The following is an 8,956-nucleotide window of genomic DNA, read 5'->3' on the forward strand; positions in this document are numbered from 1 at the left end:
GAAAGTGAAACGTGAATACCGCCATATTGCGAAGCAATACAGTGTATAGTCATTACTGGAAATGATTATTGCTGTAACTGAAAATCTACCCATTAAATAGGCTAAGCTTAATTTATAATTAAGGCCTTAATGTAGAACAGCAAAATAAAAAATGAAAAATCGATAAAAATGGTCAGATAGTTCATAACGTGCTTAAAACATTCTAATGGCTCAATGCAATGCGGAATACATATGATAAAGAAATTCCAAGAGAGTCATGAATATCCATATTGACTGGAATATACATTGGCATTGTTAAAAAGTTATTTGATTATTACTGTAACTGAAAATTTATCCCCTAAATAGGCCAGCCTAATTTAAAATGAAGGCCATCACATAGAATAACAGTGTCAAATCAGAAATCTGTAGAAATGGCCAGATACCGGTAATTCATGATATGATTAGAATAGGCTAATGGCCCCTTGCAGCGTGGAGTATTAAAATGTGATAATGATGTACTGGTACCTGAAGAAAGGCGGATATTGCCATATTGAGATGAATATACAATGCATCGACATAGCTGAAAAATGATTATTGCTGTAACTGCAAGTCTACTCGCTAAGCTCAATTTAAAGTCAAGGCTGTCAAATAGAATAGCAAGATGGAGAATTAGAAATTTGTAGAAATGATCAGATAGTTCACAATATGCTTAAAATATGCTAATGGCGCATTACAACATCGAGTATTGAAATGTGATTATGAGATACAAAAAGAAATGCGAATATCGCTATATTAAGAGGTAATGTAAGGTATCAGTATTATTAGAAAATGGTTCATTCTCTTTTTCGATTATCTTTAAATACGAGTACAGTATCCAACATTCCAAATTGAAATTTCCAATGCAGTTGAAAATCTTAGGAGCTAAAAAATTTGTTTTAGTCTTTGCGCGAAGATTGATTACAAACAAAAGTAAACAACTAGCAGACAAAATAAATGTCAGGCACTAAAACAGAGAAACATGGAGTTTGACAGCTAGGCATGCATGATCAAAGTAGGATTACTACTGTTATTGAGAGTTTGATAATTCAACAAAATGTGATAGAAAGACACCAATACGTGAAAATAAATTTAAAAAGGAAATGGAAATAGTGGACATCGTTGTATGAGCAAAAATACCATAACTTAAGTCATTATTGAAGAGTATAATAACAATAGGCACGAATTATCGATTTTTTTCTGAAGAAGTTAAGGAAGTGGAGTTGCAATTTATCTAGCGATGAATTGCGCTGAAAATTCAATAATCTAAGAAATTGTGAAACCTTGAATGTAATGGGATGGGATAGAATGATGATAAATGGTGAAAATTTCCCTATGGTGTATTACTAAGGTTAATAATCTACACTAATCCAGACAATTTGTTGAAATGTGGGGTAATGATATATATCATCATGAAAGGGTAAAAGCATTACATCAAATAGAAAGATACGAAGACTTGAATAACGAAGAGATATTGGCCAAGAAGAATGAATGCTACTGTCGAGGTAGCCTTTAGTTAAAATGAGGGGACAAGAACATCAGCAGTTTGGTAATAAAGGGTATCCAAAAAAAATTAATCGGGGTTTCAAAATGTTTAAGTGTTTAGTGGTTACATAGAAGAGAAAAACTGAGGCTGATGACGATAAAAATTAATTTATATCGTTGCTGAGATACCCAGTAGCTAAATAATAAATAAAAAATATCAAAACTATAAGAAAAAATCTAATAAAATGTTAAAGAACTAGTAAACATTTACACTATAATTGAAAATCTGGCAATACACTGCGATGGTACAGAAAATGATATACGAGTATATGGAAAGGAATAAAAGTGGCCTAAAGCGAATGAACCAGTGAGAGCATTACTATAATAGATATACACCATGATTTAGATCTAGCGGTTCAATTATGAAGGGAAAAATCGAAGTAGAAGAGGCTGAGAACGAAATAAAAATCGCAACTAATTTTTATTAAAATGTGATTTATGTGACGGTCCAAGATCAATTGATTCGATAGAAGATATAGGAAGTAAATAAAAAGGGGCTGAAACGGACGTAAAACTGTATTATTGCTATAAGAGGACTATGTCTACTAGGGTAAATTTAGGAATTTGTTAATTTAAATTTGAAATTCTGTCACTGAGAAATACTTTGGGACTAAAAAATTGAGAGCAATATTGGTAATATAAAATCTTCACCAAATAAAAATACACTGACGTACAACTATAAGATAATTATCACTGCTAGTGAAAGTTTAGGAATTTCATAGTAAAGGATTAAATTGAAATAGACTCAAAAATATTGAGGTTTTACCAATGCGTAATATTCACAAATATTGCTACAAAATGATAATCAAAGGTTATTGTAAATTTAGGAATGTCATCGTAGAGAAATGCAATAGGGACAGGCTAGAAAAATGTGGTTTTATTACCAATACATAGTTTTCTTTTCTAATGAACGTCTATAGTAACTGGGAAACTGGCCAAGAGAAACGGAGCAAATGGAATAAATATCTGGTATTACCGCATTGCTAATTTAGTTCTAAATGGTGGACCGACGTTGAATATTTAATAGTTTTATAATTTGAGAAAAAAGAACATCCTAAGTTAAAAGGAAGATATTAAAAAAGCAAAGTAAAAATGGAAAGTGACGTTTATTTGGTCTTAATTATTAAAGCGCCATGACAGCCTTTCAATAACAGATTGCGAAACGCAGCAATTGAGCGAAAACTACGCAATAAGAAGAAATTGAAATTGTTGACTGTCTTTCTATAGAACAGAGTCTAAAGATGTATTTTAATAGCGATGAAAATATTGTTCTCCTGCTCAATCAATCAGGATAGACAGCAGCTATGATTACAAATCATTAAAATGCTATTCTGCTTTAGAGTAAAAATAGACTGATTTTTAGCTGTATTACACCAGTATACTGTCTCAAGTGATGGCTTCAATTTTAAATTGAATTTTGAAAAATAGTCCTGTAGATGGGCGTAAATGATTCGTCAGATTAATGTATTGTAATCTATTTATTTTTGCAATTACTTTACAGTCACGATTACCAATGGTTAAAATACTGTTCTACAGAAATGTGGAAAAAGACTCCAGTTTAGCCTTATTACACATTTGTCATTTCTTAGATGATAGCTGCAATTTTAATTGAATTTTAAGGAATATTGTTAAATAATAAATCTATCATTACATTACTAGCCTGTCTTACGTGAAATGGACTGACATTCGCTTTTATTACAGATTTGCAATATCTTAGGTGATGGTAGGGTACTAATGTCAAATTGAGAATTCTTCTATCTAAATCCCCGTAGAAAAGAAATGGAATTGATGTGATTGGGACCCATTTATTTTTTACTCTGGCCAGCACTTAAAGCTCGATATAGAGGCTCGACCACTTTATATTCAATTTATGAGCAGAGCAGTAATGTTTCATTACTATGGCTGAGTGTCAAAAAAAATACTGTGGTAGAGTAAATGATGGCCACAGCCTTTAGTTCTCTCAGAAGAAATTATCTCTTCAATTTAGACTACATCATCACGGTTCTCTTTCTATATTGTTATGAATATTCCTGATTTAAAATAGCTAGCAACAAAATATAAAACGCTCAATAGAATAGCATAGCGGAGTATGGGAACTGGTTAATCGTTGATAAATTTAACGGATCAAATCTATGTACATATTTCAAACTTTAAAAATTTAAAATCCAGTTCTTTAATTTCGGATTCTCGACGAAGACAATTTTAAAGGAAAAGGATTAAGGCTGGGTTACAGTCGATTCGTGTAGCCTTTCTATTGAAATTAGCCGCGATATGGCAATTTCCCAAATGGCTTAATTCATGTTTAGGTTATAGGAATTAGATACTTCTATTATTTTATTAACAAGTCCGATAGGTTGAAAATACAGTAAGTAAGATCTTTGCCGCATCTATCCCTTGATATTCATAATTTTCAGTACTGTTGGTTGGCTAAATAGGAGGTAGGCAGTTGCTAAAGCTGTAACATTTTAAGTCTTGGCTTTTGCCATTGGACTGATGCAATAAATAAGAAAGAATCAATTTCACCTACGGACATCCTTGATGCAGCTTATAAATAAAGATGCTAAACATGATGATATAAAATGACAACAGTCTCTTCTTCTATAGCTTAATTAGTCTCTTCCGTCATTATAAGAATACAGTTAGTCTACAGCTTTAAATTCCCCTTGTCTTAGTCCATCTTTTGCAAACTTACATATAATTCTATACCATATAGGTACTGCCAATAAAATGAAGCTGTCATCTATCTAGTTAAGTGATGTTAGCTATAAAATAGTTGACGTAATCCATAGTAAAATCGGTAGAAAAACAATAATTTTTTTAACTTATTCACTTGTTAGCTGCTCAAGCGGAAGTACATCAGAAATATTAAGTAGAGAATGACTTTATCTTGTGGTTACAATGATAGGATATTATAACTAAAAAGTAGGGGAAAAATACTGTTATCATTGATCAATACACGACTTATTTCAACTTATTTATCTCTCGGATAATTATATGAAAGTAGAGTAGAAATGGAACGATCATACTTAGTTATTACCTCTATAAAAGCAGGAGATATCGTAACCGTAAAAAATATGTAAGATCTGAGCTGCTATAGACAAATGAATGAATTATTCTAACCTATTCACCTCCTCTTTATTTCTGCGGAAGTCCATCAGAAATACTAAGCAGCTAACGAATTAATATTAACGTATTTACTTTTTCGTTGTCAGCACAGAATTGTTTTAGAAATATTAAGCAATGAAAGAATAATACTATCCTATTTATCCTTATTTATTTGTGTGAAAAGATATCAGAGATATTAAGAAAAGAAAAAATTATACTGACCTATTTATCTCTTAGTTATTCATACGGAAGTATATCACAGATATTAAGTCACGAAATAGTTATATTAACTTATTGATTGGTTATTTATTCGTGCCAAAGTAGTGCTAAAAGATGAAGCAGTAATCGATTATAGCTTACTATTATAATTACAAGTAAATGAAATGTTGTAGTCAACGGGTAAATCAGAAGATTTACTGTCATTGATCGGATCATGTTATAATTAGTTGAAGTTGTTGACTTTTTTCTCGTTTATTCATGCGATTCTACTCTCGAAAAATGGTACAGCAAGCAATTACATCTTGTCTCACATTGCTAACTGTTTTAAATGCTATAAATGGGGGAAAGAGGGCGACTGATTTACTACTTTCGACTTTATCGAGTACGCTAGAAGAAGTTCAAGTTGGACGTAGTTTAACATTGGGCATCCCCTATTGAATTTCATGGAAATAAATTAGTTTAAAGATAAGATGGTGTAAAGATAGACTATGCTAGGCATTGGGATCAGTGTTGAAAAGAAAATGTTGGCGTTGGAACCGAATAATACTTTGGTCTACAGAGATTTCGGTCTACATATTTTGATAAACGGGAGACAAGGTGGCCTAGATGACGAGCTTTAGTTTAATTATAGGACGAAGTTAGACAGTTTTAAAGTCAAAAAAGGAATAGCTAAGTGATGACAAAAATTTCTCGACCTTTTCAGATGCCAATAGCGATCAATGATTAATTTTCTTTATTCTAATTACACTTCTAGTTCGATTCTATCTTCATCATCAATCTATACTAATGGAATGATTCCCATTGATAGGAGTGAGTTGTTGCGGACAGACATTAAATTTACGAGGAGGAGCACACTAGCATGCTATTAAGCTTGAACATAATCCAAAATTATATTATAAAAGTAGACCATCCTTATGCGTCACAAATTGAGTAATGTAAGGATAGTAATACTCATAGAGTGTATATATATATATATATACGTATGTCTTCCAAGTTACTATCGTGATACTTTCACATTAAAAAACTAAATTAGAATTTAATCGAATATCGATAACCTAGCTATCTCAGAACCTTCTGCCTCACAAATGGGCAAAAGTAAGGAGAGAAAGATAGAGTATATATTTTCCATATCGCTCTAGATGTTCTTTTATATTTAAAAACTAAATCAATATCCAATGTCTGGGCTGATTAATATCCAACCATTCAAGTTAAATGAATAGATGGTCAATATTTCCAAGCCGTTTCAAGCAGCTGTAGCGCGAATATCGATACTTCAAGTATCCAGAACAATTAAGACTTGTACTACAACATCTTGAACACTTAATGGTAGAATCCAAAGTGAGAAATGACCATTTTATAAAATGTGAATAGAGTAACATCATTGAGTAGAATTATTCAATGATTGCAATGTAATAAGGTTTCACTTTTTACAAGTAATTACTCAAAATTCCGTAGTAAATACAATAAGTAGTTGTGATCTAAATATGAGATAAACGCACGTTTAAGTGAAAAAAAGATAAAAAAAGATTGCCAGCTTATTCTATTACAATACGTATAAATCTTGTTAGTTGCGAGTTTCTATTATAATTAGTGATAGAAGATTGTTACAATTTAACTGAATAGGCTAGTTGGTCTAGCAGTCTGTAAAAAAATTGTCGAAATGTGAAAGATTTTACCTTCGTATCCGTCTCATGTTTGCTTTGTATAATGACCTAGGAGGTGATTTTTTTTATTTTGTATCGCTGCTGTTGTCTTTGTCCACTTCCAATTTAACTAAAATAGTATTAACGTCTCTTCCTTGCTAATGAATTACTTTAGACTAACGTTTTTTAATATCCTTTTAACATACTATTGAAGATGAGTGCGATTACCACGTTATAAAATAACCAGGATAGATAATATAGTATCTTGAATGTTGTTTGATCAAGATTTAATCCTTGTTAACTTTATTAAAATAGGCAACACATCAGTCGATGTGCGATAGAATACAGCGGTCAATAAGTGAAATTCGATGATAGGGAAAATAGTCGTTAGATCAAAAGCAATACTATCATTCAAAAGAATCTATCCAAGTTTTCATTGTATTGTTGTTGTTATGGATCTTCTGCACTAACAAGAGGTTCAAGCATTAATCAAAGTAAGCTAACAGAAAATAAATTCTTTTCTTTGAATCAATTTTCAATTTGCTCTTATTATTTGGCAGTAATCATTAAAAAGGATTTATTATTCTATCTTAATTGATTCATTGAATTAGATCAACTTTTAATGGTGATTGACAACTATTTTTGCCCACCCATTTTCATTCTTTATTAATTTATTAAAGAAATACTTGGAGTTCTTCTACCTGACAGTAATTGAATGTCGCAATATTCTCTGTATGTAGACAATAAATTATTAACTTGAATATTCATTTGAAATATAACCTGATCCAAGTACGCTGGAAGTTTTTACTTTATTACGGATAGTAAAATGGTCTAAATCGTGAAATAAATTAAACCATATTGAGAATTCCGTGATATAAATTAATTTCATGAGTTATCTTCTTTTTCTGTTGGTAGAATCATTACCAAGAGCTTACTCCTTTATCTAATTTTAGCTACTTTTACAATGAGACAAAGGCGTACATGGTATTTGTCTATGGTATAAATTGGTGGAAATACCCGTAGGTTGATTTCTACATAAGTTATGAAAATAAATGGGCGATAAGCTATAGTAATTCTATTGCTTTCTTTCACTTCTCAAATGGATGAAAGAGTTATAACTTGGCTTCCATTTGATTGTAGTATAGCGTAAAGTTACCATGACTTTTCGCCTGCCCCACAAATCTGAGATAGTGTTTGATTCTCTACATGATTCATGAAATATGTTAAAATAGAAGACGACTGATTGCAAATCGATTGCTAGCCTTCATTTTCAATCGAATGAAACAATTATAAATAGACTACGGCTGATTGTAAAAAATGACGTAAGTACAGCTGGTATATTTGGCCTACTATCTAGTTGGTAATTCTAGAACTGATTTTTATTTATAAATTATGAAATAAATGAATGCTGAAGACGATGATCATTCTATTCACAGCTAGTCTACGACTTGTTCCCATTCAGTAAAGTGATTGGGCTGATTTAATAAATAATGCAGGTGATGGAATGAATTAATTAAAGTTGAAGGCAACTATAGATAATTCTGTTGGTGTCCATCCTTTTCTAACTGATTAACTCTTTGATTATAAAATGATGCAAGTCATATAACTATTACTTAGCTTGCTATCTATCCAGTAAATCTGTGAATCTGACTTTATTCATAAACCGTGAAATAATTTAAAGCTGAAGACGATGAATGAATATTCCATTGAAATACAACAACTATATAGCTTATTCTCTATCCTGTAAATCTCAATTGTAGCAAACTTCAATATCAATTTCATACTTCAGTAAATAAATATATATATACATGTATATGTACGGTAATTATTTTTTAGTTTCCTTCATGTTTTTACTAATTGAAATAGTGACCAATCGGTAATCGTAGGTATGCATAATTGCACAAAAATACAAGCACTTAAATAAGCATGGTCCTTTATGTCATAAACTAAATTTTGGTAGTATTTTAGTGTTCTACATCTCAATCAAGAAATATGTTTACATATTGAAAAATTGTGATTCTCTTGCTCGTCTAGATTCCTCAATGGGGATACTATAACCACAAATAACTTCCTATTTCATTTAGGACGAAAAACAAAGCTAATATTCATCTATTCATTAATTCTATGATACTTTTCAGTACTCAAATGTAGATTAATCACAAAATAAGGTTGAAGATGAATCGACGTGATTTCATTGCTCTCTTAGTATCTTTCAATAAGATTGAACATTCCAATTAAGCTTCTACCTTATTTTAGAATAACTCATACAGTTGGTTGATATAACTATTTACCACTAGACCTACGTAATATTTTAATACCTAGTCCGTGGCATAAATTTGTTCATTTTATCCAGTCTATGCACAATGTCTGCAAGCGTGATAATGATTTCATTTACATCATAAAGAAATTATCGTTTATTCTACTGGAAA

The sequence above is a fragment of the Trichoplax adhaerens genome, genomic scaffold (genome assembly GCF_000150275.1).
Source record: "Trichoplax adhaerens TRIADscaffold_3 genomic scaffold, whole genome shotgun sequence".
NCBI classification, from domain to species: Eukaryota; Metazoa; Placozoa; class Uniplacotomia; order Trichoplacea; family Trichoplacidae; genus Trichoplax; species Trichoplax adhaerens.